This window comes from Marmota flaviventris, chromosome 6, assembly GCF_047511675.1.
Source record: "Marmota flaviventris isolate mMarFla1 chromosome 6, mMarFla1.hap1, whole genome shotgun sequence".
NCBI classification, from domain to species: domain Eukaryota; kingdom Metazoa; phylum Chordata; class Mammalia; order Rodentia; family Sciuridae; genus Marmota; species Marmota flaviventris.
Genome location: NC_092503.1, coordinates 121,154,080 through 121,164,290, shown reverse-complemented (window position 1 = coordinate 121,164,290; position 10,211 = coordinate 121,154,080). Strand labels below are relative to the sequence as shown.

Below are 10,211 nucleotides of genomic sequence, written 5' to 3'. Positions count from 1 at the left end.
CAAGTACATGCCTGGTGGGTGGGGGATCCATCTCCCAGGATTCTTTTACCTGTTGGTTTGGATGATACTGTATTGCTGTTCTTGTTTGCTACTAATGTTTCCTCCTGATGCCCAGTTATATCTGACCCAATAGCAAGGCACCTTTGGAATATGTCACTCTCACTTGATCATTCATGGGCCTTTACTATATTAAGGGATGTGTCTAGGGCATAGAGGTTATGTCTGTCTACAATTTGCCTTCACAATGATATTCTTTGGGACCCAGGAATAGGAGGAATTATAGGTTTTTTGGCCACTCTCCTTAGAAAGAGAAGCAAAAGTAGGTAGTCTTTGTCAGTGATCTTCCTAGTGGCATGACCATGCCCCCTCATGCTAAAGATTCACGTTATTGTCCCCAACCCTTTCTACAGAGATGTCCATAGAGAAAATTTAAGGACATCAATGAAGGTATACTTCTAAGAGCTATATCTTGGAGAGATTGTCTCTCCATTTCCAGACCATATTTTATTTCTGATGAGCTTATTAGTTGGTTCAGACCCTATACAAAAGGTGGACAGAGAATTCAATTTTTAACAGAAACAAATAGTTTTTTTTTGTTTTAATTAGTTACACTTGACAGTTCAATAACTTTGACATATACATTTGAATCAGATGGCATATAATTTCTCATTTTTCTGAGTGTACAGGTTGCAGAATCACATTGGTCATGCAGTCATATATATATGACATATATATGTGTGTATACACACACACACACACACACACACACACACAGTAATGATACTGTCTGTTTCATTCTACTATCCTTCCTTTCCCCTCATCCCCTCCCCTCCCATCACTTCTCTCTACCTAATCTAGGGTAACACTATTCTTTTTTTTTCTCACATATTCATATATGTATTTTTGTATAACAATGAGGGTCTCCTTCCACCATCCATGCAATTCCATTTCTCCCTCTCTTTCCTTTCCACCCCTATTCCCTATGTACAGGTAATCTTCTTCCCATGCTCTTCCTCTTTTCCCCATTTTGAGTCACCCCCTTATATCAGAGAAGACATTTTTAATATTTAAATATTATACAGATTGGATGACAAATGCTCAAAATACAAAAGAAAGACAGTCAGGAGACTTTTTGCAATTAGGCAAACAATTGTTACGTGGTGCACAAATGTATAGATATCAGTCCTAGATATAGATATAGTTGTCACCATTGATGCCATTTGGCTTACCGGCTCTTTTGAAAAACCCTCAGCTGAACGTGCTACTAAAGGCCATGTTTGTGTTAAGCCACTCTTCTTCTTTGTAACTTCCACTCAAAATCACAAAAATGGTCCTCTTAATTGTGATGATTCCCAATGTGATTAACCAATTGCTGGAATTCCTCTGTTAAGACAGTAGTGTTAATGAGAACAACCCCCATGTTATGGTTCCCAACAGAGGATGACTCCTCCATTCAAGAGGTTCACTTTACAAAAGATATTTCCCTTCCCAGAGTTAGGTGAGATTTTGGGATTACTGCTGCCATTATAGCTGCCTCCCTCACTGTGGTTGCAGCAGCTACTGCTGCTGGTGTAGCTTTGATCCAGTCCACAGCAAATGCTGCAGCCATTAATCAGGTAGTGTAGCACTCCACTAAAGCCCTGACCACCCAGGAGCAACTAAACCTGCACTTTCAAGGAGGTATCTTGATGTTACAACAAAAGATTGACCATATTGATGAAAAAGTTGATATGCTTCAATTGAATGTTAGAGTACCCTGCAGTCCTCAATTTCTGAATGTTTGTCAAATCCCTGTCTCACTAAGAAATGTAACAGAAGCTTGGCTTGAACTAGCAAATAGACTTAAGGGGCCTTGGGATATGACTTTTAGAAATTTCACTATGATGCTGCATGCCCAGATTCTCAGCCTAAATGAAACCAGAGCAGAGCTAATTCTTAACCCCTCAATCTTACAGCAACTATGAGATAAATTGTCAGCTTTAATTGACCCTACTAATTGGATCCTCACTGGTATTGGCATAGTTTTTCTTGTTTTAGCATATGTTATTTTAAGATGCTTCCAAAAAAAGGCTCAACAAAATAGAAGCAAAACAAGCTATGTTAGTTCATGCATATAAGGAAAGTCAAAAGGAAAATAATGATTCCTCTGCATCTGTATGAATGGTGGCTATGGACAGGATCTAAATAGTACCAACTAAGGGCCAGTTCTCTATGAGGGATCATACCCTGAATCTTATCACTGCTCTCCTTTTCATCTATCTGTCTCTCTCAGCTCTGTCACTATATTACTGTTTGTCTATGGCCTTTCTCCTTCCTTCCTGAATGCAGTTTCACCAGCCTAGTGCTGTGAGCTTGGCCCTCCACAGAGAAGAAACCTGAATTTCCTGATCCTAAGGTGAATGCTGGCATGGAGGACATGGGAGCATTATCTATCAAGGAGACAGAGAACTCTCTTGGGGAAAATGCCTTGCACACTCCACATCACCCTGTTTGGCCCCAGAGGATGGCTGGTTTGCCAAGGATGGGTAAGATTCCTCAAGGGAAGTACAACCAAAGACAGGCACAGTCACAGAGGGGCCATCAGGAGAAAACTAGGAGACCAAGAGAGGTGAGGCACAGAACCTCACCCCCACCTGTGCAAAGGCCTAAGTCTTCACCCATTTAGGAGAGGTCTTTTGCCCCTATGGATGCTTTTTCCCCATGCCCAGCTCATATGGGGACCCAAGTGACAGACAGAGACCTAGTCAGCAATGGCTACCCTCTCACCACAGCAGGAAACAAGTGCAGCTACAGGAATGGGCCAGGTCTTGGTTCTTTCCCCTTTTTCTATGCTCTTCCCTCTTCCTTTGTTCTCTCATCATGGTTCTCCTTCAGCAACAAGTTTAATAAAAAGGGAGGAAATGGTTGGAATCACTTTCAGTACACAGCTAGCAGCTATGAGCAGCTTGGAGTGCTTGAAGAATTTACATTTGTTTGGGCTTGATAGGAAGGCCTGCAGGATGCAATGCTCTGCTCTAGTGAGCCGTTAGTGAAACCACATCCTTAGCACCTGTGGTTAGCATTGCCAAGCTGCCAGGCCAGGAAGCTAATAGCCAGGAGCTTCAGACATGGAACTCCTAACTTAGAAACCCCCGACCCTAGGGACAAAGATCCTTCCTGATGATAACAATATTTAGAAAATCCTCATAGTATGGTTACATTAGGCATAAGATGATTGGCTTATGGATACTATCTGCTCATGTGTGATTGATAGGCCGCCCCACTGGAACCCTATAACAATTGTATGCATTCCAAAAATAAACTGAGTTGCTTGATGACGACCTGAGGTGGGGCTCCAGCCAGTTCTCTCACCAGTTCCCAGAGTCTATGTGTTGATTCTGCATCTCTAACCCCCACGACAAGGTAACCGAGCGACTAATTGACCACATCAGTGACCAGCACCACAGCACCTTCCAGTGGGCCATCATCCCATCTTCCCCATTGAGTTCTGCACCTCAGTTTCACTGGGAACCCTATCTTACATTGCTTCCTTCCTTTGCTACTCTGCCTCATCCCAAGTAGATAACCACCTTTTATTTGTTAATTCCTTTTCCTTTTTCAGTGCTAGGGAATAAACTCAGGGCCTCAGGCATGAATAAGTCTATATTAAGTTTTTCTTGTTCAAATGGTTTCTAGACTTTGATAGAAGCATCTAAACCACAATAACTTAGTACCTTTTAAAGAAGAGCACTGACATGCTCACAGCATGTGAGGAAGAGTAATTAAGGCATTAATCAATTTAGTAAAATGGTTAACTCCAACAATGATGTTATATAAATATCTTGATTTTTTGTAGATTTTAAGTGTTTTCTATATGTAAATAGATTATTTGTCAGTTTGATGGAAAAAGTGTCAGCAACAGATTAGGAAAGAAAGGAGAAAGAGGAGGATGGAGGCAGTAGTGTTTGTTTTCTTACTCCAAAATTGTTGTTTCCTCAACTGCCTTGCAGTCTACTTCAGAATTATATCATCTGATTTAGAATGTGATTACATTGATCCTAGATCATGTTGCTCAGAATTTCTTGGCCATACCATTGTCACCATACTCTGCTTGTTTTGATGCACTGTTTCTTCTTCCCTCTTAATTTTAGCTGTTGCTACTTGGAATATAGATTGGTTCATTATGGTGCCAAGTGGCAACATAGGGATGTTTGACCCAACAGAAATACAAAATTGAGGTCTACTGAAGTCACACATGAAAGAAACCATGATCAAGCTTTGTTTCCACTTGCTTTGTTTCCTCATGTATTTTCATAACATTATTTTAGCTGTGATAAATGACTGAAGACAAAGAAACTATGGTTGGAGTTAATATACACTACAATGGCATATGATCAACCCAAACTGAGTCATAGGACATACACAATTTAAACAGATCAGTTTCAAGCAAGGAATTAGATGACACCATCAAAAGCCTATCAACAAAGAATCCTGAGACCAGAAGGATTCACAGATTAGTTGTTCAAGACCTATAAGGAAGAATTAATACCAAATATTCCTCAAATTTCTCCATGAAATAGACTAGGAAGTATCCCTTCTGAACTCATTCTACAAAGTCAGTATCATCCTGATATCAAAACCAGGCAGAGACACATCAAGGAAAAAAAAATTCAGACCAATATCCTTGACAAATGTTGATGCAAAAATTCACAATTAAATTCTGGCAAATTGCACACAAAAGCATAATAAAGAAGTAGTGCACCATGATCAAGTGTGGTTCTTTCCTGGGATGCAAAGTTGGTTCAACATATGGAAATCAGTAAATATAATTGATCACATCAAGAGACTTAAAGATAATAATCATATGATTTTATCAATTGATACAGAGAAAGCATTTGACAAAATACAGCACCCTTTCATGTTCAAAACACTAGAAAAATTCAGAATAGTAGGAACATGCCTCAACACTGTAAAAGCTATCTATGCTAAACCCAAGGCCAACATCATTCTAAATGGCAAAAATTGAAAGCATTTCCTCTAAAAACTGTTATAAGAGAGGGATGCCCTCTTTCACCATTTCTATTCAATATAGTCCTTGAAAAACTGCCCAGAGCAATTAGACAGATGAAAGGAATTCAAAGGATACAAGTAGAAAAAGAAGAACTCAAATCATTATTTGTTGGTGACATGATTCTATACTTAGAAGATAAAAAAAAAAAAAACTCCACCAGAAAACTTGTGGAATTAATGAATGAATTCAGCAAAGTAACAGAATATAAAATCAATACCCATAAATCAATTGCATTTCTATACATCAGTGATGAATCCTCTGACAGACAAATTAGGAAAAATACCCCATTCACAATGGTCTCAAAAATATATAAAATCCTTGGGAATCAACTTATCAAAATAGGTGAAAGACCCCTACAATGAAAACTACAGAACACAGCTTAGAAGATGAAAAGATCTCCCATGCTCTTAGATCTCCCATGCTCTTAGATAGGCAAAATTAATGTTGTCAAAATGGCCACACTACCCAAAGCACTATACAGATTCAATGTGATTCCAATTAAAATCCTAACATCATTCCTTATAGAAATAGAAAAAGCAATTATGAAATTTATTTGGAAAAATGAGACCCAGAATAGCAAAAGTAATCCTTATCAAGAAGAATGAAGCAGAGTCATCACAATAGTAGACCTTAAACTATACTACAAATCTATAGTAACAAAAACAGCATGGAATTGGCACCCATATAGACATGTAGACCAATGGTACAGAATAGAAGACACAGAGAAACCCATTTAAGTACAGTTATCTCATACTAGACAATGGCATCAAAAACATACATTGGAGAAAAGATATCCTCTTCAACAAATGGTGCTGAGAGAACTGGAAATCCATATGCAGCAAAATGAAAATAAACCCCCAACTCTCTCCATGCACAAAACTCAACTCAACGTGGATCAAGGACCTAGGAATTAGTCTAGAGATGCTGCGCCTAATGGAGGAAAAAGTAGGTACAAATCTTAATCAGGTCAGATTAGGCCCCGACTTCTTTAAAAAGAGTCCTAAAGTGCAAGAAATAAAATCAAGAATTAATAAATGGGATGGACTCAAAAGCTTCTTCTCAGCAAAAGAAACAATCAATCAGGTAGAGCACTAATCTCCAGGATTTATAAAGAACTCAAAGAACTTAAAACCAACAAACCAAACAATCCAATCAACAAATGGGCTAAGGAGCTGAATGGACACTTTTCAGAAGATGATTTACATTCAATCAATAAATATATAAAAAATGTTCAACATCTCTAGTAATTAGAGAAATGCAAATTAAAACTACTCTAAGATTTCATTTCACACCAATCAGAATGGCAGTTATCAAGAAACAGACAGCAATAAATGTTGGTAAGGATGTGGGGGAAAAGGTAAACTCATACATTGCTGGTGGGACTGCAAATTGGTGCAACCACAATTCACAATAGCTAAACTGTGGAGCCAACCTAGATGCCCTTCAGTGGATGAATGGATAAAAAAAGTGGTATATATACACAATTGAATTTTACTAATCAATAAAAGAGAATAAAATCATGGCATTTGAGGTAAATGGATGGCGTTGGAGAATATAATGCTAAGTGAAGTTAGCCAATCCCCCAAAACCAAAGGCTAAATGTTCTTCTGATAAGTGGATGTTGATCCAAAATGGGGAGGGAGAGGCATGGGGGAAATGGGAGAACTTTGATTGGGCAAAGGGGAGGGAGGGTGGGGAGGGGGCATGGGAACAGAAAGATGGTGGAATGAGATGGATATCATTACCCTAGGTACATGTAAGACTGCACATAGGGTGTGAGGCTACATGGTGTATAACCAGAGAAATGAAAATTTGTTCAGCAATGTGTATAATGAATCAAAATGTATTTTGCTGCCATATATACCTAATTTTAAAAAAGATACATTACAGTTAACAGTTGCAGAATCAGTGACTACTTACATCATCATGAGAATCATGACCATAGCAGTATATAATTTTGTATTTGAACAAGATAGTATTTTTACCATAATTAAAGTATTTAAAAAACAATGGAAAAAAATTACTTGTCATATCCTTCCTTCCATTTATCCTGTACATTTATGAAGGAGCTACAGGCACACTTCTTTTGAAACAAAAAAGATAGTATGCACATAACATGATTTTATCCAAAGAAAATAGAACTAATTATTCTAACAAGTGGACCAGCTACCTAATTCCAGAGAGAGTGCTTAACATTCTCACTGTTGGTAAAGTTTGTTAATATTGCTTTGATTTATAAGTTACCTAGGTAAACATATTGCAATTAATTTCTCTTGAAAAGTTACACTGATAGAGGTTGTAAAGTGGTTTCCTGAGCTTTCTAATTTTGTTAAAAGGGAAATGTTTGAGACAGAGATCCAACATGGCGGTGGGCGCGGAGAGATCAAGTCTCTGACCTCTTCAGCTGCGGGCATAGGGAGTCGTAAACCGTATAAATGCTGTTTGCTCAGGATCACTAGGCAATGCTGAGCTGATGTGGATCTGGGGCGAACACTCTGGGCCTCTCAGAACACACACCGAGTCCAGATCGGCTGAATTCAAGCTCCTGTTCACCTGTGTCTCGCAGACAAACCGCTGTGACTCAGCACTAAAGGATCCCACTGAAACAACTGGTCGGCCCTTCTGAACCTGCAGAGGTTAATATCAACCGAGCCTTCATAGGTAGTGGCCAAAGGATTGAGACGGGGCTTGGGGGAGCCAGTCAGGAGCCACCCATTGCATTGGTCACCCGGCAAAGGGAACGAATTGTCACCATTTGCATGGGATACCACCATAGCAGAGAACTGACGTCACCAAATGCGGCGGAGGAGATAACTTCATTGAAACCGGCGGCGACAGGTGTGTAACCCCTAGTCCTCCCTCTCCACACAGCAGGGAAACATTAAGGGCCCCTCCCAGCTCTCCCGTGAGTGCAATAGTCAGACCGAGGGAATGAGGAGTGGCGCGGGACCCGCAGCATGGAACCCCCCGGCTACCGCTTCCACCAGTGCTGACAACTGAGGTCTCTTGCACCAGCTACCAGGGTCGTGGCTAACGGAGGGCAAGCAAAATTCGCTGAGGGTTCTCAGCCCCAAGCTCCACAAACTTAGGGTCTGAGGGAATGGCAAACAGGGAGAGTGTCCCAGTTGTTCAAGAAAATAGGGCTTCTGGGAGCAGCAGACATGGCATGTAGCCAGTATTGTGGTGAGCATCACTGGTGAGCAGGCCCTGGCTTGAGGAAAAGTGGGGAAGTGACTAGACACAAGAGAAGGCCCTAGGCACTTAGGATTGGAGACCCGCCCAGTAGGGGAGGAGGAGCTGTTTCACAGTGATTGGCTCCTGCATATTGAGAGGAGAAGCTTGGCCCAGTGGGCACAGCTCCACCTACTGGAAGAGAAGTTAATCAAACTCTAAGACTGCATTTAACATTTTTTTTATTTGTTTTCTTTCATTTTCATTTTTTTTTAATTTTTTAAATTTTTTACAATATTTTTTATTACGTTTTTTAATTTTTATTTTTTTCTTTTGTAATTTCAATTTCCTTATTCCCCCTTCCTTGAATTCTACCTGCTTACTCTCATTCTCTTTAGTGATTTCTTCCCTTCCCTTCTAATACCTTTCCTCCCAAGCATCAAATAAATTTATAGAAGTAAAAAGTAACTCAGCAGTCAAACAGAACAAGAAGTAACATGAGCAGCATGAAAAAGCAAGAAAGAAAAGGAGTGCAAAAAATGCAGGACACCCTAAATATTCAGGAGGACCTAGAGGAATCAGAAAAATGGTCAAATAAAGAACTCTAGGAATACCTTAGAGAGATGGAATGGAACCATAAAGAGGATATGAGACAGCAAATTCAAACAGTGAAAGAACACATTGAAAATGAATTACATAAACAGATAAAAGAAGCAAATAAGCATCTTTTGGAGATAGAGATTATAAAAAAATAAACAATAATTCTGGAAATGAAGGAAACTATAAACCAAATTAAAAACTCAAATGAGAGTATCACTAACAGAGTGGAGCAAGTAGAAGCCAGAACGTCAGATAATGAAGACAAAATATATCATCTTGAAAAGAGACTAGCCAACTCAGAAAGGCTGGTAAAAAATCACAAGAAAAACATCCAAGAGATATGGGATAACATTAAAAAAAAACAAACTTAAGAGTCATCGGGATAGAGGGAAGGTATAGAGATTCAAACCAAGGGAATGAGTAACCTGCTGAATGAAATAATTGTAGAAAACTTTCCAGAAATAAAAAAGGAAACGGATATACAAATTTTAGATGCATTCAGGACACCGAGCATACAAAATCACAGTATACCAACGCCAAGACACATTGTTATGAAGATATCCAATATACAGAACAAAGAGAAAATATTCAAAGCTACAAGAGAAAGGAGGCAGATTACATTCAGGGGTAAACCAATAAGGTTAACAACAGATTTTTCATCACAGACGCTGAAAGAGAGAAGATCCTGGAACAACATATTTCAAACACTGAAAGACAATGGATGCCAAACAAGAATTCTGTATCCAGCAAAATTAAGCTTCAGGTGCAACAACAAAATAAAAATCTTTCATGATAAACAAAAGTTAAAAGAATTTGCAGCCAGAAAACCAGCATTGCAAAGCATCTTGAGCAAAACACTACACGAGGAAGAAATGAAAATCAATAACCAAAACCAACAGTGGGAAGTACCTCAGTAAAGACAGAGGGTGGGGGGAAAGCTAATCATGGAGAAACAAACTAAATTAAAAAGAAAGATAAATAATCAAACATGGCTGAAAGTACAAACCATATATCAATAGTAACTCTAAACGCTAATTGCTTAAACTCTCCAATAAAGCGACATAGGCTGGTAACATGGAATAAAAAAACAAATCCAACAATATGCTGCTTCCAGGAGACACATCAGATTGGATAAGACATACACAGGCTGAAGTTGAAAGGTTGGGAAAAAATATACCACACACATGGTCCTCGTAAGCAAGCAGGAGTGGCCATCCTCATATCAAATAAAATCAACTTCAAGACTAAGTTAATCAAAAGAGATAAGGAAGGACATTATATACTGTTAAAAGAAACCATTCACCAACACGACATAACAGTTATCAATATTTATGGACCAAATAAGGGTGCTGCGACGTTCATAAAACAAACTCTCCTCAAGTTCAAGAAT

The 10,211-nt window shown here is 39.0% G+C and overlaps 1 pseudogene; it reads left to right on the top strand.

Annotated features, from left to right (window-relative positions):
- Positions 1-3,928: 3,928 nt before the first annotated feature.
- Positions 3,929-4,324, top strand: LOC139706247 (protein cornichon homolog 4-like; annotated as a pseudogene).
- Positions 4,325-10,211: the final 5,887 nt, after the last annotated feature.